The sequence below is a fragment of the Bubalus kerabau genome, chromosome 18 (assembly GCF_029407905.1).
Source record: "Bubalus kerabau isolate K-KA32 ecotype Philippines breed swamp buffalo chromosome 18, PCC_UOA_SB_1v2, whole genome shotgun sequence".
Classification (NCBI taxonomy): Eukaryota; Metazoa; Chordata; class Mammalia; order Artiodactyla; family Bovidae; genus Bubalus; species Bubalus kerabau.
Window position 1 is genome coordinate 13,111,061 of NC_073641.1, and position 25,881 is coordinate 13,136,941.

The window sequence follows — 25,881 nt, forward strand, 5'->3', positions numbered from 1 at the left end:
CAACCCAGTTAGAGGTCACTGTCCCTAACCTGTGTATTGTTCAAAGGCAGTTAATTGTACACATTCAGTGGCTCTGATTAATTCCTTCCCTCTCTGTATGCACAAACTTTCTATCCTTTGAGAGGGTACAGCCCATTTCTCCTCTACTTGAATCAGAACACTGTGCCTCTCCTTGAGCCATAGGATATAATGGAGGCAACATTCTAGGTCTTTCATGCCCAGGCTGTTAGAAGTCTGGAAGCTTCCACGTCCTCCCTCTGGGCAGTCAGAGTCTGACCATATGCGACTGAGTTATGGGGAAGCCTGCGTTAGGCCCCCCGAGGGGCACCAAGAAGCTCTCTTAGATCTTCCAGCCTAGCCAACTGAATGTAGCTGAATGAGTGACCCAACTGACACCGCAGGGCAGAAGAGCCCAGCAGATAATTCTGAAAAAAAGGAGAATTTTGGTTCTAAAGCACTAAGTTTTAGAGGGTACTTTGTGCCACAGCAATAGATAATAAAATTGTCATATCGTATGGTTTACGAATTAGCCCTGGAAGCAAACATATTTACTAAGACTCTTCTTTTCACATATTCTTGTCTAAGATTACCATCTTAGACAAGAAAGCAAAATTCTGGTGGCCAAGAGTTTGTAGACAGTGAAATCCTAGGGCTGAATCCTAAGACCAAATCATAGGGCCAGGATAAGCCCACAGCAAATTTCCAAAGTATCATTTTAAAATGAAAGTTACAGATAGATACAAAACACTGGGATTTTGCTATTTTGCAATAACCAGGAACCTGAGCACCGGTGATTATTTTCCCTTTTCCTTTGGCAAAAGTTTTCCCTCTTCGATTTTCTGGGAGTGTTTCTTTAGCTGTATAGGCCAGGTTATGCAATTCCTTCTAAGTGTTAAAGTTGGAAGTCTGGGAACTACATTTCCCAGCATCCCTTGCCAAAAGAGATTTTAGTCTGATGCTGACAACCAGAGGTAATTGCACTGGACTTGGAAGGGGGAGAAGAGGTAGAAGTTATGCCGTTGCTCCTCTGTCAGAAGTGAGCAGATGTGTGGGGTTCAACAGATATCAGAGATTGTATTAGATCCCAGACATTTCCCTTTGAATCATCCACCTCAGTGAGTGCTGGAAGCAGATGACATCATCGCCAGCCGTTTCCTGTAGTCCCTGAAGCTTCCTGTCTCTAAAGCTACCAGCAAACTTAAAAGCTGTTGCTGTCCCTGACCTGCCCTCCTCCAGACCTTCCAGGAGCTTTGTGTGCATCCAGTTCCTTGTGTTCAGTTCAGTTCAGTCGCTCAGTCGTGTCTGACTCTTTGCGATCCCATGAATCGCAGCGTGCCAGGCCTCCCTGTCCATCACCAACTCCTGGAGTTCACTCAAACTCACGTCCATCGAGTCAGTGATGCCATCCAGCCATCTCATCCTCTGTCGTCCCCATCTCCTCCTGCCCCCAATCCCTCCCAGCATCATGGTCTTGTGTTCCTTGTGTTAAATTCCTTCTATTGCCCAAAATACCTAAAATTGTTTCTGTTTTTCCTACTAATTCTTATGACATAAGCCTAAATTTTATTTTATAATGGAAGTCAAGAAAGTAGAATTTCTTTTTTTTTTTTTTAAGAAAGTAGAATTTCTCTCCGCACAGTTTTCTTCTCTTCATCTACAGATCTCTTTCATAAAACTTTGAACGCAAACACATTCGCGTCATACAGCCTGGAGGGAGATACATATGGGGGAATTGTAGAATGGAAAGAGGAAGTAACACAGTGTGTAGCTGGGGTTCTGGGGCAGGGGAAACTAGCATTTTTCCTGCCAATTAATCAAAGCATGTTTGATAGGTGGGTTCACAGTCACCAGATTTCGCAAGCAACGAGAGGTCACCTAGTTGAATTAGAACTTTAGATTAACAGTGGGGTATGAGTGTGTGTGTGTGTGTGTGTGTGTGAGTGTGAGAGTGTGTGTGTGTATGCTCAGTAGTGTCTGACTCTTTGAGACCCCAAGGACTGTAGCCTGCCAGGCTCCTCTGTCCATGAAATTTTCCATCCAAGAATACTGGGGCTGGTTGCCATTTCCTACTCTAGGGGACCTTCCCAACCCAGGGATCGAGCCTGCTTCTCCTGTACTGGTGGGCAGTTCTTGACTGCTGAGCCACCAGGGAAACCCCAAATTAACAGTGGAGTAGGCAGAATAATGTCCCACCAAAGATGTTCCTCTCCCAGTCCCTGGAACCTGTGACTGTGTTACCTTATATGACAAAAGCACTTTCAGATGTGATTAAGCTAATGGTCCTGGAAATGGGGAGAGTCTCCTGGCTTTTGCAGCTGGATTCAATCTAATCAAGTGTGTCCTTCAAAGGAGAGAACCTTCACCAGCTGCCATCAGGGAGATATGATTAAGGAAGGTGAGTCAAAGGCTGCAACATCTCTGCCTTTCAAGATGGTGGAAGAAGGCTGGGTGTGCGGGTGGCCTCAGGAGCTGGAACAGGTAAAAGAATAAGTTGTCCCTTAAAGCCTTCAGCAGGAACATAGCCCCCCTGACACCCTGATTTTAGCTCAGTGAGAGCCATATCAGTAAGATAATAAATTGGTGTCACTTAGTTTGTGATAATTTGCTAACAGCAGCAATGGAAAATTAATTTTAAAAAGATAAGTTTTTTTAGTGTAAGTATGGCCATATGATATTTAGGACACACATATCTAATACTATTTCTGTTTTGAAGTTAAAATTTAACTGTGAAACCTGTAATTTGCCTGTCAACCCTGTTGATCGGAAAGTGGGATTCCAAAACTCTTGTACGTTTCTGCCTTGAATTCTAGGCACTTACTATGTACCAGCCGGTTAAAGTAGGCAACTTAACTCTTCTCTTTCATTTGATCCTCACAACTCTTTGGTGTTGGTGTTATTTGTGTTGGTACTGTTTACAGCTATTTTCCAAACAAGGCAACTGAGTTTGTGCAAAATTAAACAATTGGTTTAATGCAAATTTTAGGAGGTGGTGGGGGTAGGGGTGGGTCAGGTCAGTCCGATGCCAACGTCCATCTTGCTAAGTTAGCTCTGTCTAGTTGGCTAGGCTCGCACTCCTTTCCTCTACTTGATTTCATTGCTGGAGCTCCCAAAGCTAGCCCCTACAGCTGCTTCCACATCCTCTCCACCCACGTCCTCCTGTAACCTGATTTATGACCCACCCCCACCTCGTCCCCCCTCTGGAAACTGTTCTCAGAGGTCGGGGCCGGCCTCTAATCTGCCATCGTTTCTTAGTCGCCCTTCTCTTCACCCTTTGTGCGTCACGTGACTCTGTACTCTCCCCGTGGGGGCTTGCCTTCCCCACCTCCCACACACTAGGTTTTTATGCTGTAATATGGAGTCTCCTGCTGCCGCTCTGATGATTTCTCCCCAGGATGGCTAGTTTATGTGTCGCCTTGACTAAGCGATCCCCAGAGAGCTAGGAAAACATTATTTCTAAGGGGTGTCTGTGAGGACGTTTCTGGAAGAAATTAGCATTGAAATCTAATCTAGACTGATGAAGAAGGTAGCCCTCTAACGCAGGTGGGCATGATTCAATCTGCTGAGAGCCTTGGCCCATCAGGAGGCCTTCTTTCTCCCTGTTCCTGTCTCTCCCTCTTTCTGTTACCACATCACCTTCTCTGCTGTAAGCCAAGTTTCCCTCTGCTTCCTCTACAACAAGGATACTGGTGATTACATTTAGGGTCCATCTGCATAATCCAGGGTCATCTCTTCATCTCAAGATCTGAAAGCACGGTGGTAAAGTCTCTTTGGCTATATCAGGTTTTCCGGATAAGCAATGACGATCCTTGGAAGTCATCCGTCGGCCCATCACACCAGGTGATTCTAATTTGCAGTCGAGTTTGTGAACCACTCATAACAGAGCAAACTTCTTCCAGACTCCTTTGTCCAATCCGTCTTGCTCACCATCTTCCTAACACATGCCCATCTCTGTTTCACACGGCTCCTGAGGAAATGCCATCGAAGTTTACCTCTGCCTGTAGAACACATTTCAAATGCCTTAATGGAGACCACAGCCTCTTACGAGCTGACACAAAGACCCTTTACCTTACAAGATAGGTTTTACCACTCTCCCCATGAGCGTTTTGCTTCAGTTAAACCGATTTTCTCACACTGTGTGTGGCATTCCGATTGGTTGTTTTGTTTGTGCTGTTTCACTAACATGTTAAGGCTTTCCTCATTGTCCTGTGCTTACTCAGGTCTTACCCATGTGCCAAGCTGCATTTTTTTTCCTCAGAAAAGTACCTCAGATTAGGTGGCTTAAAAAACCACCTAGAGACTTGTCTCAGAATTCGGAAGCCTAAAGTCAACGTTGTCAGTAGGGTTGTTTCCATCTGATGACTGAGAGAGAAGGGTCTGTTCCAGACTGCTCTTCCTGGCTGGTAGATGGCCATTTTCTCCCTGTGTCTCTTCACATTGTCTTCTCTTTCTGCATGTCTGTCTCCAGGGGATCTTCCCAACGCTGGGATCAAACCTCCATCTCCTGTATTGGCAGGAGGATTCTTTACCACTGAGCCATCTGGGAAGCCCCTGTGTGTCTATGTACCTTCCCCATATAGAATTTGAGCTCCTTACATATGTTCATCCCATTATACTCATGATACTTTTGATATGAATTCAACACATACTTGCTGATTTAATTTCAGAAAATCTGAGAGGTTAGTATGGGGTAAGGAGTAGGCAGAGACAAGTCCAATGATAGGATAGGAACTAATACTCAATAGCGTTGAATAAAGGATTCCTTGAATATATTTGTTGGAGAGAATCTAAGAGAATGCTTTCAGGTGGTATGGTGCTTAAAAGCTATGAGCTGACTACAAGGAATGGAGAGGGGAGAGAGAAAGAAGGCAAGTCTCTAGATCCTCAATTCATCCAAAAACTGGGTGAGTCAAGCTTAACAGCATTTGCATCATCAGCATCACCACCCGAGTCCTTGCTGTACCATGATAGCATGGTGCTTTGGAGGACTTATCGAGCTGACGCATGCCACCTGGGTTGGGCAGTTTGCCAGTCCTTTGCTGGAGGCCTTGCAATTCCATCTGCGTGCTCTAGGATACTATTCTGCCTAGTGGACAGAGACCCTCTGGTCACTTTCATAGAGCCCGTGTACAGATGAACGAGTGGAGGACTGTCAGGCTAACTGAAAAGGGTTGTCTGCATCAGAAGTCTTTGCCTTAGCACGAGAATCTAGGGGAATGAAACGGAGGAAGTCTGCCATGTTAACAAGGGGCCCCAGAGCATCCAAGTGTGTCATCCCTTCAGAGACGATGTCTGAGGCCCATTAAGAATGTGATGAAGCAGAGGCTTGGCTCAACCACTCTAAATAAACTCCCTTTACCTTGAAATAGCACAGAGCTTTAAAAACCTCTATCTTTCCCGGTTTATCTGGACCCTGGCTTAGTCCTTCCTGCCCCACCCTATTCTCCCCAGGGACCACGTGGCTTCCTCGCCTACTTGACACAGCTGGGCTCCACTTCCTGCTGCTTTGGTTTCAGCCTGGTTTCTTGTTATCATGCCCAGGTCACACCAGCTGTCCCTTCCTGGTGTTGACGCTGGGAAAGACCGGAGCTGTTCAGTGTCACCCGGACTCACCAGGGGTGGGGGCTTTCCATGGGCTTTTTTAGCTCCATGCCCCTGGCCTTTTCACTGCCTGTCAATGGAGCCCGGGCGCCCAGGAATGGCTGCCACCTCGGCTGCCATTCCTGCGTGCTTACCGAGCATGTGTGACAGAGCATTCTCAGGGTCCCTTCCTTTCTTGTGGCAGCTGCCACACTCGGGGAAGGAAGAGGGAGCTTCAGGCATCTGATGCCTGCCTGAGTGGGCTGCCCTTCCCTCTGCAAACTCCAAGTGTGGGGTCGGTCCCGGCCCCATGCCCTCTGGCACTCTTGGAGCAGCTGGGGGTTATTTTTGCAGCCAGGCTGGTAAAGAAACAAGAGTGCAGTTGCCCAGGGCTTTCCTCTGTGTGGGGCTGTACAGAAGGTCAGAGGTTAGGGCGGAGTAGGGCAGGTTGCGTCAGCCCCAGAGAAAGGGAGCTGGGCTGGTGTCGGCCTGGCCCATGTACCTTCTCAAAGTCCCTTCTGTCTGGGCTTCTCTTTCAACCACTCAGCTTATTCCCAAGAGTCTGTGGGTCTGGATTACCTCATTTTAGCCCACCAAGCTGTTCAAACAACTCTTGACATTTGACCTTCAGGCATTTATGCAAGCTGATGACCTTTCCTCACTCCATCCTGTGTGGATTCAGAACATGATTCTTCTCCCTGTTAGTGATAGAAATGATCAACCTAGACTTAACGTGCTTGCCTTAGGAATTCTGTATTACTCACGGGTAGATCTCATGTCTCTTGTATGTTTACATCTTTGTGCCATATTAGTGCCGTAAGTTGGTGACTTAGCAATTTGATTCACGCCAAATTGCATTCTGTAACTTTGGGTTTATGTGCCTGTTACAGTGAAATCCAAAATTATAAAAACTTAACAAAAGAGGTCAAGAAATAGGAGATATCTCTCAGGTGAGTGTAGACAAAAGCATTGCAGAGCTGGTAGGGGGACTGGGCTCCTGGAAGTCCTTAAACAGTTCTCTGGGCTGTTTCCTGTATGGTAGGACCTCATGTTCATGGTCAAAGTGGTATCTACTTCTAGGTATCAGGAGGGGTGAAGTAATGAAAGACAGGCAGAGGCCGTATGTCACCCAAATCTCATGTAACTTTCCTAGAAGCTGCTCTCTGACACTTTTGCTTACCTCCCACTGCTGCTTCCCCTGCTAAGTCGCTTCAGTCGTGTCCGACTCTGTGCGACCCCATAGATGGCAGCCCACTAGGCTCCTCTGTCCCTGGGATTCTCCAGGCAAGAACACTGGAGTGGGTTGCCATTTCCTTCTCCAATGCATGAAAGTGAAAAGTGAAAGTGAAGTCACTCAGTCATGTCTGACTCTTAGCAACCTCATGGACTGCAGCCTACCAGGCTCCTCCGTCCATGGGATTTTCCAGGCAAGAGTACTGGAGTCGGGTGCCACATTAACTGGAGCTTAATCATGGACCACGCTTGGCTGCAAGGGAGGCTGGGTAACATCTTTATCAGAACAGTCATGTGCCTGCTACCCATCGTATTATTAAGGAGAAGGGATAGTCGAGGAAAAGGAGCTGCCTTTGCCTCAAAAAAGTTGAAAAATAGACTGGGGTGGGGGGGCGGCTCTTTGTAGAATGAAGAATATATGTTTCTAAAAAGCAATCCAAATGATTTACTCCTTGAATATAAATTGTTAGGCATTTAAATAAGCATACAAACAAATTATGTAGGTCACTACGTAATATTTTAAATAGAGTTATATATTGGGAAAGTTTTAAAGCTATTTCTGTAAGTAATAATGACTTGTTCTAAAATGTTTTCCCCAAGATTGCAATAATCCTCTGAACCCATTAAGTTGGCCGGTGATCTTAAGACAATCAGATGGTGAAATCTCTGGGGTCCCAGTTGCCAGAATTATTTCAACCTAGTGGTAGAAAACAAAATCCCAGGGCTACCAAGTCTGCATATTCTGTTATGGAAGAAGCAGAACATTGGAGGAGACTGGTACTTAAATTACTGCAAGGTGTGGGGAAGATGTATATGTGTGTGGGGTAATTGCACAGGTGGGACATCTTTATGTGGAGGGGGTCCATGAAGCCACAGGTGAAATAATGTACTTCATAAATAATTAACACCCTTGTGGACAAGTCTATCCCTTGGATGATGATCTCTATCTAATAGAACTCAAAATAATCTTTGGGTTTTAGGTTAACTTTTAAAAGGGGACATACAGTGTTCTTCCTTAATTTTGTTCTTTGCTCATTTCTGTATAAAAGAAAGGATTTGACTTTCCCCCCCGTACCACCCCCCCAACAAGAGATACTAAAATGACATGAGGGAACAGCCTCTGACTTGATCAGAGAAATAAACCAGAAACAAACTCAAAAATAGCCTTTGAAGGTTAGTTTTCAGATATATTAAATAAAAATGCTAATGTTCTTAAAAAGTAATAACATTTTAAACTTTTTAGTTTGTGTTTTCTAAGGCAGAAAAATAAAAATTAGGAGCTGTTCTTTAAACTTCTTACTTTCAGTTATCAGATGTCTTATTATATATCTAGTCCTTCTCAAGTCCCACTATATGAGTAAGTTTTCAGCACCACCTTTCTAAGTCCCCAAAGTTATTCATGATGCTTTGATAAGTAATCTATTAGCAAGGCCAGGTTGTCCCAGGCAAAACAGTATACTAGGAAGATGTTTTACAAACACTGAATGTGTTCTCCAAGGTATAGGTTTTCTGTGATAATTTTAGTTTTGTGTTGTCATACAAGTTACTGTAAGCAATTCTGGACATTGATTTGTTACCTTGTACCTGAGTGGTGTTACTCAGTTTCCATATGTGAATTTGCAGTTGTTTCCAAAAAGTAAATACTCAAGAAATAGCAACCTAGGAAAGCCCAGCTCAAAAAGACCTCAATCTTAACAGTCAACATCATGATTGTGCTGCTGGCCAGCGTGATGGTGGCGCCCATCTTTCTATTCATGGACATGGAGTGGGTCATAAGTAGACACATGGGAAGTTATAAAAACACTTGGAAAACTTATTACATGGAATTTAATTTTTTCCCACTGTATTTCATTTTAGCACAGGTTTTTTTTTTTTGAGTTTTATTTGAATATAGTTCATTTATAATGCTGTTGCCTTTTGCTGTACAGCAAAGTAAATCATTCATGCATGCACATATATTCACTCTTCTTTGGATTATTTTTCCATATAGGTCATTACAGAATATTACCTGTGGTACACAGTTTTAAATGGCTGGTCAATCTAATATACTGATGACTAAATATTTTTTAACAAAGTAAGAATAATGAGTCAAGCAATAGCTTATCAAAAGCAAAAGAATCAAGTGAAAAAAGAAAGAGGCTCTAAGCACACAAATGCATCTTTCTATCCTTAAATACAATCTGGATTATTTCATTTTAGCAAAAACAAAATCACCCTTTTCTTTAAATTGTTTTCACTGATTTTAAATTGATCAAGTTTTGTAACTTAACATTTCTTTGGATTTCAGTGTCGTTCTAAAGCTATCTACATATGTTCAGTACTTGTCTTTTTTCATAACTATTTCAGTAAAATGATAGAACATTTCTCAACATTAAAAATCCTGAGAATGGTTATCTTTTAAAAGAGACCACACAATAAGTCTGCAAGATGCAGAACCAGGAGGCTAATTTTTCATGTCACCCTTTGTCAACATTTGAATACCAGCTCCCACCTGAACTTTCAGACCATCTGCCTTCTTGACCCAGTCATTCAAAAGCCCCACGGTTGCATCCAACCAGTGTGAACCTCATTTCAAAGTTAAAGTTTCTGCAGAGGAGATTGATTGACTTTTAGCCTAATAACTACGAGTGAAATGTCTAAAGGTTAGTCTCATAGACAAGGTGCAAGAATTCATATTCAACACCAGAAAGCAAATATGATAAGGGGTGTTGGTTGGCAGAGGGCCAATCCTGTAGGGCTTTGAGTTAATGAATAGAGTTAGGACTGTCATTGTAGGAACTGAGGTCTAAGGAGGGCTCTCTGGAAAATTTGTGACTGTCAAATTTAATGTGACCCGTTATACTTTTGATTTTTGCTCAGTTGCATATGTATATAGTTTTTATTATTGAACAGTCTTTAGTTCTCCTTGACTTTGTGGATTTGTCCCCTTCTCATTATCTGGGTACATCCACCCTTGCCTCCATTGTCCCCAAAGCTCATTGCCCCACGTGTGTCCACTCAGACATACACAGTCCTTGGGCAAGGAAGGGATTGATAGAGTGTAGAAAATACTCAAAAACAACAAAGTGAAATACAAACTAGAAGCAAGATGCAAGTGAGAAAAATTCAGTGCATCTTGTTTTTTTAAGGTATCAAGTAGAAAAAATTTTTAAGTGCTCTAATTTTAGTTTATAAATTTGTATTTGCCCATCTGAGCACATCTGGGATAACTGAACAGCCTTCTGTTCTTTCATCCTTACATAATACAAGGTTCAACTAACCACTGGAATGCCTGTACTATCTCTTTTACTGGAAGAGATCTTGACTCTCACAGGTTACAGATTGCAGAGCCAGCCTGAAAGGACATTGGGTTTTTGTTTTTGTTTTGTTTTGTTTTTTTTTTAATCTCCTGAAATTGTTACATTCTGACACTGGGAGCTGATTTATGTCCATGCATTGGGAAGGGATGCTTGGTGGACAAAGACCAATAGAATGAACAGAATTTGGCTCATGACTTGGTACTGAGTTTTGTAGTCAGGAAAATAGAACGTTCATTTGTGTTCCTTCAAAGACATTCTCAAGCTGTGTCAGCCCATAAACTTCCAAATGAGTAATTTGTAGTCTCAAAGGCCCCCTGAGGAGTGCTCTACAGAGTAACCTTCAGGGATATCAGGCAACTTGGGGATGGGCTGGATCCTTCAGAGAGTACCTGGCTTTCTCAGAACTTTCTTAAAGCCTCTCAGACTTGGGAAAAACCTTTCTGATAAGATGGTTCTTCCATATAATTTGACTTCATCCTTTTCAATGATCTAAGGTTTAACGTTTAAGCAAAAATATGAAAAATTTGCAAATGATTTTCAAGCTTCATTTTTCAGTCTGTTTAATTGGAGGCCAAATGGGAAAGTATACAAGTGAAATAGTGCATGGCTAAGGAGTTCTAACTAACATTTACTATTATGACAATTCAATAGGTTGATCTAATTTACACTATGGAAGAGGAAAGGCCAGTTGCTAAACCTGTATAAGGATCGGCTATAAAACAAGGACGGTGCCCAGCTCAAAATGGCTGAGATTATGTAAGTCAGTCACTTCTTACAGTATGAGTGCATATGCATGGCAATTATAAATATAGGTGTATCAGGTAGCTATTGCTTTCTTTGTTAAGAAAACAGCTATTTATTTTGCTTACTTAGGCTGGAATTAGCTGTCTGGTGCTACTAGTTTAGCTGGGCTCCTTTATGAATCTGGAGTTCGTGACAGAGCACCCAGGTGTCTCTGCTTCTGGAGTATGGCTGGTTTTTCACTAGGAAGATGGAATCGGTGGTCCCAAGTGGTGTCTCGTTAAATACGGGTTTGTTCACTATGGTTGCCTCAAGGACCTGAGGGAGAAAAGCATGCAAGGGGTGGAGGCCTCGGCTCAGAACTGGCACGCTCTCATTTCTGTCATATTCTATTGTCTAAAGCAAATCACAAAGCCGGTCTAGATTTAAGGAGTAGGGAAATAGATTCTCCTTCTGGGAGGAGTTATGTTCTACAGCAAAAGCCATGGATATAAGGAAGCATGAAAATGACTATTTTTGTCATCTACCACAGTAAGTATAATTTATTTCTTTATACTTACCTTTATTTCACAATGGCTTTGAGGTGGCTTACAGCAAAAATGAACACAGTGATATGGTGACAAACATAAAAAAAAAATTGAAGTAATATAAATTAGAATAGGAGGCCAAATTTAGGATTCTTATGGTAAAGAATACACCAGTATAAACATTGAATTTGTCTTCATAGTACTTTTGAAACATTGAGGTGACAAGTTCTGGCCAAAAGCCCAATAAAGAGTGGCATAAATTAATAGTGATGGGGCCCTTGGACCATTTACCACATAGTGGATATTGCGACTGAGTCAAAAGCCAACAGACCAGTGATACAATTGGTCGTGTCCTACTCTTGGTCCCTTTATTGCTGCTATTAAAGAGCCTCATGAAGGGTTTCATGATGCAGAAGAAAGGGCTTTAGAGACAGAGTTGAAGACCATCCCATCCCATCCCGGCTGAGAAACTTGAGTTTTAAATCTAGTTCTACATGGCTCTTCGTCTCAGTTTTCTGAAATTGGGAGTAATGATGCTAATCAGACAGAATGTGTTAGGTAATATGAAAAAGGTATTTTATATGTCGCTGGCAAACCTTCCTCCTTCTGATTCTTTTAGTTACCATATCTCCCAAGAAATGTGAATTACTCACTTTTTAAAGAAGGATTGCTTCTTGGATAAACTTCTCCATCTCAATCAAGGGTATGTCCAAAAGTATAGCACAGTTGTGAAATTGAATGGAATTTGTGAATATTCTGAATCTTGACTCCATGTAAGGTTTCCAAGAATAGTTTGCAAACCCAAAGCAAGAGCTCTACCTGGTATATTGTTGGGAGTTTTCTGTGCCTTTGAGCCTCTGATCTGCTCACTTCTACAGTTGTTCTTAAGCCCTGGATACATGGAGGGCATTTTACAACATAGTAGCTTCCTACAAGTACGCAGGGGTGCCCTTTGCTGGAATGAGCCTAGCCTGGTGAAGCTGCAGAGTTTGCTTCTGCCTCTGTGTAAAGACAGGTGATCATTTGGCTACAGTGCCTTGACTGAGCCATCCATTTATATTTATTGTGCTGCTATCTGTTTTTTTGCCTCCAGGGATGTGAATATGAGAGATGAAGATTTTTCTCTTATGCACGGTTCTTATCATTGAGAAATGACTAAAAGAACTAAAAGGTTTTTTGCCCGTTTTTCAATTTTTTGTTGTTGTTGCTGTTGAGTTGTATGAGCTGTTCGTATATTTTGGAAATTAAGTTCTTGTCAGTTGGCATTGCTTGCAAATATTTTCTCCCAATCTGCAGGTTGTCTTTTTATTTCGTGTTTTTCTCTGCTGTGCAAAAGCTTTTAAGTTTAATTAGGTCCCATTTGTTTTTACTTTTATTTCTATTGCTTTATGAGACTGACCTAGGAAACATTGGTACAATTTATGTCAGAGAATGTTTTGCCTATGTTCTCTTCTAAGAATTTCATGGTGTCACTTCTCATATTTCAGTCTTCAAGCCATTTTAAGTTTATTTCTGTCTGTGGTGTGAGGGAGTGTTCTAACTTCATTGATTTGCATGTGGCTGTCCAACTTCCCCCGCACCACTTGCTGAAGAGACTGTCGTCTTCCCATTGTGTCTTCTTGCCTCCTTTATTGAAGATTAATTGGCTGTAGGTGTGTGGGCTTGTTTCTAAGCTCTCTATTCTATTACATTGATGCATGTCTGTTTTTTGTGCCAATACCATGCTTGTTTGATTACTGTAGCTTTGTAGTATGGTCTTGGACCAATTTTAATGATTTTCTACTTTATCCAGGGAGGATAAAGTGATTTTCTCTGTTTTGGTGGAAAATGGGCAATAAAGAAGAACATATCCTAATTCTATCCAAAATGTAATTGACAAGATTCCAAGGGCAGAAGGATGCTGCCTTGTTAAGGGGAGATACTAAGAAAGGGAGATTATTTTGAGATAAATGAGAAGTTCTTAAAGAAATGCAAAGATGAAAGCCCAATGAGGAAGAGAAATTCTTGGTGCAAAATAGAGTACCTCTAAGTTTCCAATCTAAAAATAGCTTTTTGGTTGTAGTTTCCATTTGTTTATTGGCTCCTTGGTTCACAGCCACAAAGCATATGAAAGTTTTTCTGTTAAAATGACATTTCCAGTATGCTAACTCATGCATGCTGAACACATTTTAATTAAAATATTCCTTGAAATATACTAGGACAGAGGATCACAGTTTCCTATCCAATAAAAGCAAGTCTACCCAGGAATAAATCCAGGGTTATGGTGACATCTGAGGATCCTTGTGTCCTTCCATATTATCAGAGACTTCAGAAATGATTCCTTTGCTCTCAGACTCCTTTTCCCTTTGGTTTCTATAAGGAAATGTACACTTTTTGGTTTGAAACTCCAGAATGAGTGATTTATGCTAGAATATATCCATGTATCTGACATGTTAGACATTAGCTTGTAGATTCCTGAGCTATACTTGATACATTTACAAATTTTCCACTCAAGTAAGCTGTTCTATAGCAAAATTGGTCTTCTATGGATATATAAGTATTCATGTAGGAATTAGGGGAAAATTTTTTTAAGGCCATATAGAAATTTATCAGTGTTTGAAATCTACTATGAGCCAAGAACTGCACTAAATATGGGGATACATAATAAAAAAGAAATGCACAGTCATGTAAGGGAGACCAGGAAATGAGCTGAATTTTCTTACACAGAAATAATAGATAAGATGAAGTGTGTGGCCGCTACAATGAAAATAGGTAGAAAGGTACTTCCCTTAATTCTGGAAATTAGAAAAGAGTTCCCAAGTGATAAGGGAACAGAAATCCATTAAATAAAAATGAATTTGGCAATGTGGGAGGCTGGGGAAGGGTAAAACAAGAATGTTGGAGGAGAGAATGCTACTGAAGAAGGAAGAGACATGGGCAATGTGAGTGAAAGAGAGTGAAGTTAGGAATGGAGAGCAAGGAACTGATTGTAGTTCAAGTCTCTCCATTATACACAGATGTGAGATAAAATTAATACTTAAAATGCTTTGAAAAATCTGTGACACAAATTGAGGAAATTTATGTGACGTGATTGAAACTGAGATCACAGAGAACACTTCTTACTAAGTCCCGTGTTGTCTTTTAGGCGTCTTTCTTTTCTTGAGGCAGAAACGAGGAGTCACCAGAAGCCTCAAGGGCTCTTGATTTGAATGGAGCCAAATAATACAGAGATCCAAGCCCTTGTCTAGTGGTGTGACAGGCAAATATTAATGCTAATTTTTGTAGTAACACTTCATAGCTTAACTAATATTTCCACTTACTCTTCGTGGCATTTTTGAGACTCAGAAGAAATGTGAAGCCCTCATTTGTGGCATTTGCCGGTTTCCACAATGTAAATGCTATCATGGCCAATTTCAAGCTAACGACAGTTGAATTCACAACATTCCTGAATATTTAACAGTCAGCTCTCTCCCACACCACCGTGCATAGTAGGTGAGACTCAGCTTCAGTTCTTGTCATTCCAAGTTTTATCCCCCAAGGCTCCTCTATCTTTAGTTCCTTGAATTCAATTTGATCAAAAGGTGAAGTCTGCTGATAGGATCTGTGTTTTGATTGGGAGTTTTCTTTAGCAAAGAAATTCAATGATCGTCTCTTTTTCTCCTTTAATTATTTAACACACATAACTCTCACTATGTGCCTTATGAATCTCACATAAAAATTTTGAGGTAGCTACTAACATGCATTTTTGCTAATGGTGATGAAAGTGCAGACTGAGTGACTTACTCAGTGTCAAACCAGTGCTAAATGCAGGAGCTGGGATTGGAACCCAGGTGGCCCAGCTTGAATCTATGCTTTTAACCAGATTATACTGCTGCCTAAGTGTTCATCTCAGAAATACACCTACAGCATATTAATATCTCAGCCCATATGTCCTAGAAAATTAAACCCAAGTCAAATTCTTACATGGTAATAATTTACTTAGATGTGAAATCCTAGGGAAGAGGCAATGATGTGAAAAGAGAGGAAGTTAACGCAGAAGGAAAAAGCGAAAGCAAAGAAATGTGCTTCTGAGTTGCCCATAGCTTTCAGGAACTATTGCTTGGCCTCAGAGGATGTCTCCAGAGAAGTCACATGAAACTACATCTCTGAACAGTTCATTCAACAGGACAAAAGGAGAAGAATTTATCTGCTAGTGTTCACACCCATTGGTCAAAGTCTGTCCCAAGGGATATTAACTCACATGTATTTTCTGCATTGTGCATATATGGATGCCAAGTGGGCCCTAAGATAACTCATGTCTCAACAGCAACAGAAAACTCCTAAGTCAAGAGGCAAGAATCTAGAGGTGTGTGCTTTGGCCAGCTGCTGTTAGGTTGCACCTAGGAGCAATTCCAGGGTTTAAGTAAGCAGTCACTGAAGTGGCTTGTGATGCTGGCCAAGGCAGCAGGGATCTGGCTCCTTAAGCACAAGGTATTACTCCTCTCAAGGTCAAAATCAAGGCAAGTGGACAGATCTGGAATGATGCATGAATTAGATGAGGCCATTTACCTTCCAAACTTCTGAGGACATTGAATGGAAGACTATCAAATAGTATATACTACACTTAGGCATGGCACCCCACTCCAGTACTCTTGCCTGGAAAATCCCATGGACAGAGGAGCCTGGTAGGCTGCAGTCCATGGGGTCGCTAAGAGTCAGACACGACTGAGCAACTTCACTTTCACTTTTCACTTTCATGCATTGGAGGAGGAAATGGCAACCCACTCCAGTGTTCTTGCCTGGAGAATCCCAGGGATGGCGGGGCCTGGTGGGCTGCCGTCTGTGGGGTCGCAGAGAGTCGGACACGACTGAAGCGACTTAGCAGCAGCAGCAGCACACTTAGGCATAGCTGCATGGACTAGGCCATATGTGGACTCAGTCTACAATTCATCTTCATGCTGCTGGTAATGAAGAAGGGCTTTAATGAAGAAAGGCGTTATTCCTTCTGATACTACCAACCATGTAATTGCCAACTGACTAGGAATACTGGTAAACTGAAACCTGGGACACAGGCCTTAGCCTCCTGAGGAAGTCAGGAATGAATTTAGAAACATTTGAGTTGTCCCTTAAAGCTACTTGAAGAGCCTAAGAGGTCATAAATTGAATGACTAATCTCCCTCTGCTGCTGCTGCTAAGTTGCTTCAGTCGTGTCCGACTCTGTATGACCCCATAGACGGCAGCCCACCAGGCTCCGCCGTCCCTGGGATTCTCCAGGCAAGAACACTGGAGTGGGCTGCCATTTCCTTCTCCAATGCATGAAAGTGAAAAGTGAAAGTGAAGTCGCTCAGTTGTGTCCAACTCCTAGCGACCCCATGGACTGCAGTGCACCAGGCTCCTCCGTCCATGGGATTTTCCAGGCAAGAGTGCTGGAGTGGGGTGCCATTGCCTTCTCCCAATCTCCCTTTATATTCTCATAATACTTTCATTGTTCATTACATGATACTTAAATTCTGCTGCTGCTAAGTCGCTTCAGTCGTGTCCGACTCTGTGCGACCCCATAGACGGCAGCCCACCAGGCTCCCCCGTCCCTGGGATTCTCCAGGCAAGAACACTGGAGTGGGTTGCCATTTCCTCCTCCAGTGCATGAAGTGAAAAGTGAAAGTGAAGTCGCCCAGTCATGTCCGACCCTCAATAACCCCATGGACTGCACCCTTCCAGGCTCCTCAGTCCATGGGATTTTCCAGGCAAGAGTACTGGAGTGGGGTGCTATTGCCTTCTCTGACTTAAATTCTACCATATATTAAAATTATTTGACCTGAAACAATAGAATATAAGTTCCTTGAAGATACGTCTCCCAAATTTTCATCTTGATTAATCATACAACGTACAATTCAATCAATATACATTTGTTGGCTTGAATGCAATGTTGTATCCAGGGTCAGCTATATAAAGTTTGCAGAGCTCATTGCAAAATGAAAATGTCAAGCCTGTGTTCAAAAAGCAGGAAAAAGTGCCATTAAAGGTACAAAAACATAAAGATTTTTCCTTAAAAATATTTTATTATGAAACATAGTAAGAGTAATGTCAATGCATGAGAAATAACACGTACTTAGTTTACAAAAAGATATTTTTCATGACATAATTTCATAGAATACATAAATGCAATGCATTAATTCAGTATTTTGATTGATCACAAGATTATTGGCTCAGTTTTCTGCAAATTCAGGTCATCAAATTTATACCTTTAATGATATTGATATATTTATACTTTAATTTTGAAAGTGATGTCAGTCATTCTTAACAAATTCAAGATAGAAAGAAAGTAATTTCTGATAATTTTTAGTTTTGAGAAATCTGATGCATCTAGAGTTACTAGAGTTAGGAACATGTTATAGACTGTGACATTAGGCTACACTTCTGATAATTTCAAAGTATATAAAATTTTCACACATCTAGAGCTAATTCTTGTAGAACAGTTTTTCTAAAAAGATTTAACTCTCTACAAAGCAGCTGATGTTAGCCTGAATTTCATTTCACATGTAAATTTATTCAAAGGCCTTTTAGTGTTTCCTCTGATAGTTTCTGTCAGCTTGTAGAGGCTGTACAAGAAACAAGTGACTTCATACTTTTTATATAGATTAAAACATATTCATGCATGCTTTGCCTTACCTTCAATTAGGCAGAAAATTTAAATTTTAAAATTGTTTTCTTTGTTAATCATCGGTTCATCTAAAGCTTCGAATGAAAATAGTGTAGGGTTTTTCTACTCAGTGCTCTCATATTTTTATTAATTCCCCTTTCTAAGTTTGTAGACATTCTCTCTGCAGTGTTTGGCAGCAGTTTCCAAACTGGTGATTCTAAACTCTTTGCATTCTAATTAACTCCATAAGAAGCTCTATTTTGATGTCCTCGTTTATGCTTCTGTTTTATAATAATTTACTTTCGAAGTTTACTGCTGAAGTGCCTCTAGTTCCTGTTCTAGTGCTCAGGTGGGAGAGCTAATATTTGTGCGGGCACGGCAAGGTCGGGCTCTAGGGACTGATGGGCAAGCTGGCCTCCCACCATGGGTCTCCTTTTCCCTGGGCCTGGGACCCAGCTATTTCTGCTGCTGTGGCCACTGCCATACATCTGGGTCGAGGTCATGGCCCGGCCAACCCCTGTGGGTCCATGGTACCCCAGTGCCCGAGGCTGCTCCTGCACGTGGATGACTTGGACAACTGTTGGGCACACTGCCCACTGTGCTACAGGGCTGCTGCCGAATCACAGTTGTGCGTGTCTATTTGTGTGAGCATAGAAGATATACCAAAGAATGCTTAAGAATTCTACAATGACAGCAAAGCTCTAAACCAAGCACTGGGCCCTTCTCGGCCTAGGGCCTTGTGGGACTGGACTGATCAAAAGAATAGGTCTCATGTCCAGGAGACATACTAAGCCCCCAAGAAATATTTGTCGAAGTTTGACTTGTGGTCTCCTGGAGGCTCTCTGCCGCTTTGTAATTAGCGTGTAGAGCAAAGAGAAGAAGGTCAGTAAGTGCCAGCACCCACTTCTGAGTGCATCAGAGGGTTCCCCACCCCCAGCCCTTCCTTCCCAAATATTTAAAATGCAGGAAGGGGAAGAATACAAAACAAAGTCTCAGTAACGCTTTAAATGTTACTTGCCATGGGGAAAAAAAGGACATAAAGCAAAAATATTATGACAACCTTGGGATCTTGGCCAAACTCTTCGACAGGTCATTCTTTGCCTGGAAGGAATACTCAGGTACACAGTCACACAGGTCAGTCCAAGGAACACAGGTATGCTGCTTCCTGAGTTGGGCTGTTTGAGTGACAGACTATCAGGCTATCAGGTGGTGACTCACTTTACAGGGGCACTGTGCTGTAGGATTAACTCGTGTCTGAATTTACCCAGATTAGAGTCTCATTCCCTGGACGATGCGGGCTGGACAGCCATACTGTAGGGCCTGAGTTCGCTGTTGCATACTGCTAGCATAGGACAGCAGACCTCACACCAGACTGAAGGCACTGTGTAACCAATAATACTGATCAGTGCTGCACACTGGAAGAGACTCCAAGGTCTGCAGTGTTAGAAACCTTCTGGGAGTTTCTTTTAATCCATTCATGGAACCTCTTGCTTTCTATTTGGTAGGCACCCTATGGTGGCTCCCTCCCTCATGTTTCTCCCATTTCCACCCCCCCACCGCCCCCCCACCCCGCCCAGAACATACAAGTTTTTAAAAATCTCATTATTATCTGGGTATTGGGTGGATGGGTTTGGTGAAGTGTGAGTTTGGAAAGATGCAAACTTTTTCTCAGAATAGCAGAATAGACCTTCGTTCTATTGCAGACTGGTAGATTCTACAGGCATAGTAACTTTGTGTGCGTATTTAGAAGTATTGTTACATAGAGCATATTTTGAGATCCTCTCTCTCATTAGGAAAAAGTACGTGGTAAAAGAAGGAGTCAGTTCTATATAGGGTTATGGTAAGGAGAAAGTCTTTGATGGGGTTGCTCATGCTTTGGCAGTGGTGTGATCACTGGGGATGCTCCTAAGGATTTGATTAGCAACTTACTCTTGAGTCTATCTATTTATCAATATTTCTCTCTATCCATCAATTATTAAATTACAATGCAATACACAACAAAATGTGTACAAGGGGAATATTAATGATAGTATTCATAATACCTTTGTAATATTGTTTGTAATGATAGTATAATAAAAATACAGTATTTGTACTGTTTGGCAGAGTAACCAGCATTAATGGTTTTGTGTGAATAATATTGTGTTTGTATGTTGGTTGGTTTTCTTAACAAAAAATTATCCAAAAACACTGCATACCTGGTTTTTCTCATTTAGTAATAGCCAGGGTCATGGTCAATATTTTATGGTCAATTCATGTAGCCTTAGCTAATTCTTTTTAATGTCTACATTATATCCAAAGTGTGTCTGTACTGCATTGGAGACTGTTTTTATTTTCAGATTTTTATCCTTTGATCAGTGCTGCAATAAATATTTTCATAGCCACATTCTTAGGCATGATGTAGCATGCTCAAAAGGTGAAAAGCCTACCCTGCACCCCAAATTGATGTCGTATTGATATATTCGTGTTGCTCATTAGACACATGCACTGTTAGTGCCTGCAGTGTGGCGTGTCCGAATGAAAATGTGCTCTGACTAAAATACACGCCAGATTTCAAGGACTTAGTATGTGGAAAAAAATGTAAATATCTCTAATTATTTTATATTATATATAGAAATGGTATATGTTAGATGCAATAGGTTAAACAGATTGTATTACTAAAATTTATTACACCTGGTTCTTTTTCTTTTTTAAATGTGGTGATGAGAAAATTTAAAATTACACGTATGGCTCACATCTGTGGCTGCATTGTATTTCTATTGAAGAAGAGTGTTACAAATATTTGAAAATTTCCCAAATGACATCAAATCACTGTTCTGAATAGGTGTTTTGCCTTGTTTTGATTTGAATTTTGAAGAGGTAATATATGAACACAGCACAAAATTCAAAAGGGTGTAAGAAGTACTTATAATAGTGTTCTATTGCTGCTGTAACAAATTATCAGAAAATGAGTGGCTTGCCGACACAGATTTACTCTTTTAGAGTTCTGCAAGTCAGGAGTCTGAAACGGGTCACGCTGGGCTAAGCCTAAGGTGTCTCATCCCTTCCGGAGGCTTGCTTGCCTTTTCCAACTTCTAGAGGTTGCCTGCATTCCTTGGTTTGTGGGCCCCAGCCATCCTCAAGGCCATCAATGATAGGTTACTCCTCCTACTCTGATCCCTTTCTGTCTTCCTTTTCTACTTTTTTTAAGTCAACTTGATTGAGACAAAATTTACATATCATACAACTGACTCCCTTACATGGCTTTGTGGATAATCACAAAGTTGTGTGTCCATGACCAGTGTCGATTTTAGAACACATTCAGCACACCTGAAAGAAACCGTGTGCTCATCACCTCCCCTGTAATGCTCCTTCCTCCTCAGTCCCTGGCAACCACTAATCTGTTTTCTGACTTGTATGGATTTGCCTCTTCTGGATTTTTCCTGTGAGTGGAACCATATATCATCCCTGGTGACTGGCTTCTTTGATTTCACATGATGCTTTTGCAATTCACCTGTGTTGCTGTGTGTATGAGGACTTCCTTTCTTTTTATTAATCAAGTAACATTCCAATTGGGTTTCCCTTGTAGCTTAGCTGATAAAGAATCCGCCTGCAATGCAGGAGACCCAGGTTTGTTTCCTGGATCAGGAAGATCCCCTGGAGAAGGAAATGGCAACCCACTTCAGGATTCTTGCCTGGAGAATCCCATGGACAGAAGAGCCTGGTGGGCTACGGTCCATGAGATCGGAAGAGTTGGACACAACTTAACAACTAAACCACCACCAATATTCCAACATCTCCCTTCTCTACTTGTAAGGACTCCTGTGACTCCTAGGCCCACCTGGACAGTCTAGGATAATCATCCTATCTTATGGTCAGATCTTTAGCAACCTTAGGCCCATCTGCAATCTTAATTCCCTCTTGCTATTGAACACAATAACCTGGTCATAGGTTCTGGAGGTTAGCATGTAGATGTCATTGTAGGGGGCCATTATTCTGCTGATCAGAGTGCTGCTCTCTCCAGGGCATGCTGTTTAGAACACAACACAAGTGTCTTTCTCTCCAGAGGTAGCCCTGTTGCCAGTATCTTTTATATCCTCAAGTCATATGCTATGCACATGCAAATGTGTTCTTAAAAACAAAGTTCTTAAAAATACCAAGAGTGGCACATACTATACACTATCTACTGTATATATTCTTTCGCCTTGTTTCCTGTTTCTGGTTTTCTAGTCTTAAATCTTAGAGATTATATTAGTTTCCTAGGACTATTGTAACAAATTCCCACAAACTGGGTGACTAGAAACAACAGAAGTATACTCTCCATGGTTCTGGAGGGCTGATATCCAAGATCAAGGTGGCCACAGGGATGTGCACCTGCCAGAGGCTCTAGGGGAGAATCCATTCCTTGCGTCTCCCAGTTCTTGGTAACTCCAGACGGTCCTTGGCTGTAGCTGCATCACTCCGGTGTGTGCCTCCATCTTTGCTTGTCCTTCTCCCTTTCTGTCTGTGATTAAGGATACTTATCATTGGATTTAGGGCTTCCCTGGTGGCTCAGTTGGTAAAGAATCCGCCTGCCAATGCAGGAGACCCGGGTTTGATCCCTGGGTCAGGAAGACTCCCTGGAGAAGGAAATGACTACCCACTCCAGTATTCTTGACTGGGAAAGTCCAGGAACAGAGGAGCCTGGCAGGCTACAGTCCATGGGGTTGCCAAGAATCAGACACATCTGAAGCAACTGTGCGTGCACGTGGGATTCTGCTGGGGGTAGAAATAAACAAAGGAACCTAAGAAGGGATGTCAGGGACACTCGTTACTGTGGACCTGGAGAATCTTAGTGACAGAGGCACTGAAATCCTGCTGAAATATTTCAGCAAGATCCTGTTCAGACTTGTGAGGGGACTCAAGGTCACTCCCCGATGAGGAAATAGGACAGAGCCCTTGTTGGCTCTTTCCAGGCTCTCTTGACCACATCAGGGGGCGGGGAGCTTGCTTTAACAATGAGGCCATGTTGACAGACTGCTTGAGGATCCCTAGAGAAAGGTGTGTGGTGGCCAGGTCTGCCCAGGTCAGGAGCAGCCTCTTCTCCTCTGGGAAGAATAAAAATCCCAGAACCTATGTACTGTTTAACCGAGGGTGCGCCAGTGGGACACAGAGCCTGCCACTGGGTGGCTGCCTCTGGTCGAATCCCCCTCCATGTGGGATTTCAACCATCGCATCTTACGCCCTCTCTTTCTTCCCCTACAGATTTCACAAGTGAGAAGTTGACATGCGAATTCCAGTGTGGTTCATTTACCTGCTTCCCTTCCCCCTCAGAAAACACACACACACACACACCCCTTGAAAAGAAATCATGTCAGGTGAACTTGGGCTATTGTGTTTCTTAGGTAAGGCTTTTAGATAAAAAGCCTGCTTACAGTGGCTCCCAGCCCAGAGGCCGTTTGCACAGATTTTATTACACAAAGGCAGAATTCAGGTAGGCCTCCCAACAAGGGCATATTGTATCATTGTCGCTTTGTCGGGAGGCCTGTTAATGGTTTACACACTCTGTCCTCCAGTTTAAACATATACTTCATGTTTGGCAGGAGCAACCTGAGGACTCTGTGACCATCTATGCAGACTCACCTCACGTAAGGGAGGCTCTGCGCTCCGAATACTTGGGGGTGCAGCGCCTCCCTCCCCCTCCCCGCAGCTCTCCTCAGTCATCCAGTGTCTGCCCCCTCCCCCCCGGAACCGCTGCTGGCTTCCCATGTGACTCCACACCCTCAGGGCCCCGGGGCTTGTGTCCAGCCAGCATCACGAGGCCTGAGAGGTGGGGCAGTGGGCACCTCGGGCCTGACAGGGCAGAGCAGCACCCCCCCCACCCCCCCCACCCCCCCAAAGAAGTAACTGCTTCAGTGCCCGCTGGGTGACTTTCTTCCTCTCTGAGAACTGGGCTGGACCACTGTGTGTTCTCTCAGATCACCGAGTAAAGCAATCGGATCATTAAATAAGGCAACCCAGCATTCACGGTCGTGTGTCTGTCTGGCTCTTTTTAGAATTATTCCTGTTACTCCTCACAAGGACCTTAGGAGGTGCTGTGATTGACACCATTCATGCAGATGAGGAAGCCTCAAGTAACAGAGAGATGGAGACAGGAGCCCAAGGCCACATCCTGATAAGAAGCAGCTTCCGACCTAGCCATTCTTCTTGGCCCAGCCTAGCCCTGTTTGGGACACACAGATGAGGGTCTGGAAGGGGCAGGGGACGAAAAGGGGTGTGAACTGGGGGTAGGGGGCCCTTCCTCTGGTTAGGTCCATAATATCAGAACGATGTGATACCTCATCACAGGCTCTGTTCCCACGAGGCTAGATACCTGCGTGAATTCCTCTAAGGGAAGGGTGGCTGCTGATCTCTGCAAACAGGCCTTTAATATTGAGAATGGATTTTTTTTTTTTTTTTTTTTTTGGCCAGGCCGAGTAGCATGCAGGATCTTAGTTCCCCAAACAGGAACTGAACCTGTGCCCCCTGCAGTGGAAGCACAGAGTCTTAATCAGTGGACCACCAGGGAATTTCCAAGGATGGCCTTTTCTTTATCATAATCCACCCCACCCTCCTATACACCTAAAGTGGATATGAAAAGAGAGCGGATACTGTGTGTCAATTTTAAGGAGGATTCCCAGACCCTGTCTTTTTGGATCCATGCTGATCTTGTTCTCTCAAAAGTCAGTGCCATCCAAAGCATCTTCCTGGTCCTGTGAGTCCCCACAGGATAGGTTCCTAATGAAGGCCAATCGATTATTATTTGTACTGGGCCTCCTGGGGAACTCCCGTGCGCCTTTCCTATAATCATTTATCTCCTTGCAGTTATCACCACTCTTTGTAGCAATGACCAGCACCATTAATAGTCAAGTGCTTATCTAATCTGCTCCTTGGGTCAGACCTGGGGCAGCTACCTATGTGCAGAGGAGCTCACGTTGTGTGAGTGATGAAGAGATGGGAGGGTCCCCATCCCTAAGAACTTCATTATTTCTGAGGAGCTCCACAGCTCCCAGGATCTTACCACTGGGTTCCAGGCTCACGTTAAGCATTTTCCTCTCCAGGCCTGTGTCTCCATTAAAACTGAGTTGAGTTGCATGGACCAGAAACCCATCTTGAGCGTTGGAACCAAATTGTTTGTCTTTCTTTCGTAAAGAGGAGACTTGAGCTATCTGGTGCAGGATGGAACCCCAGCTGAAGGAAACCGCAGCCCCCGCCCCCCCCACTCCCCCACAGGACTCGAGCTCTCTTCCAGACTCTTGCTGAAGCACCTTCTGGGTGTGGCTCTTTTCTTCACACTTAGAAGATGGAAGCTACTTTTCTGTCTCAAATCACACCCTCAGTCCAGGTGCCAGTTAAGTCTGACCACATTTAGTGACAGTCTCCTCCTGAAACCTCCACCCAGCAGACTTCCTGTCCTATCTCATATCCACCTCTAGCTGAGTCGAAGTTTGAGGAGGTCCATATTTTCAACCGAGTACCTTGCTTCCTTGGACAAAGCTGAATGTCCTCCTAGTAAGAAAAAAGAGAAGATTGGCTCCAAAGTAAGGAATGAGCAAGGTCTGCCACACCATCTTTTGAACAGGAACATGTTTTTTAAAATTAGCACATTGTGTCATTGATACCATCATAAAAATTGGGGTGCAGTACACAGATATTGTTTTTCTCAAAGGAAGCAAAAGCAACGTAGGGACTCTTTGCAGAGTGGGGATTGTTGGACAAAGGTCAGGGAATAGAGAACTAAAACTTTCTCCTCTTCACACATTTGCTTAGGGTTGGCCTTGCTTCTGAAGCACGGTCATGCTTTCTCTTGCCCAGGGTTTCTGAGCCTCAGCACTGTTTGCGTCTTGGATGGGGTCATGCTTGGATGCAAGGGCTTCTCTGTGCATTGTAGGGTGTTTATCCTGGCCTGGGC

At 42.9% G+C, this 25,881-nt stretch overlaps 2 long non-coding RNA genes across 3 annotated transcripts; one reads left to right on the plus strand and one right to left on the minus strand.

Annotated features, from left to right (window-relative positions):
- Positions 1-1,931: 1,931 nt before the first annotated feature.
- On the minus strand, positions 1,932-5,290 carry LOC129633027 (uncharacterized). The gene is made up of 2 exons (XR_008704842.1): positions 3,186-5,290; positions 1,932-2,469 (listed from the first exon to the last, which is right to left on the minus strand). It is a non-coding gene; the product is annotated as an uncharacterized LOC129633027 (long non-coding RNA).
- On the plus strand, positions 2,363-25,610 carry LOC129633026 (uncharacterized). 2 transcript variants are annotated; one of them, XR_008704841.1, is made up of 4 exons: positions 2,363-2,478; positions 10,761-10,865; positions 23,987-24,176; positions 24,402-25,015. It is a non-coding gene; the product is annotated as an uncharacterized LOC129633026 (long non-coding RNA). The 2 variants fall into 2 exon arrangements; XR_008704840.1 differs by lacking the exon at positions 24,402-25,015 and adding an exon at positions 25,031-25,610 and having other exon boundaries at positions 2,364-2,478.
- The last annotated feature ends 271 nt before the right edge of the window (positions 25,611-25,881 follow it).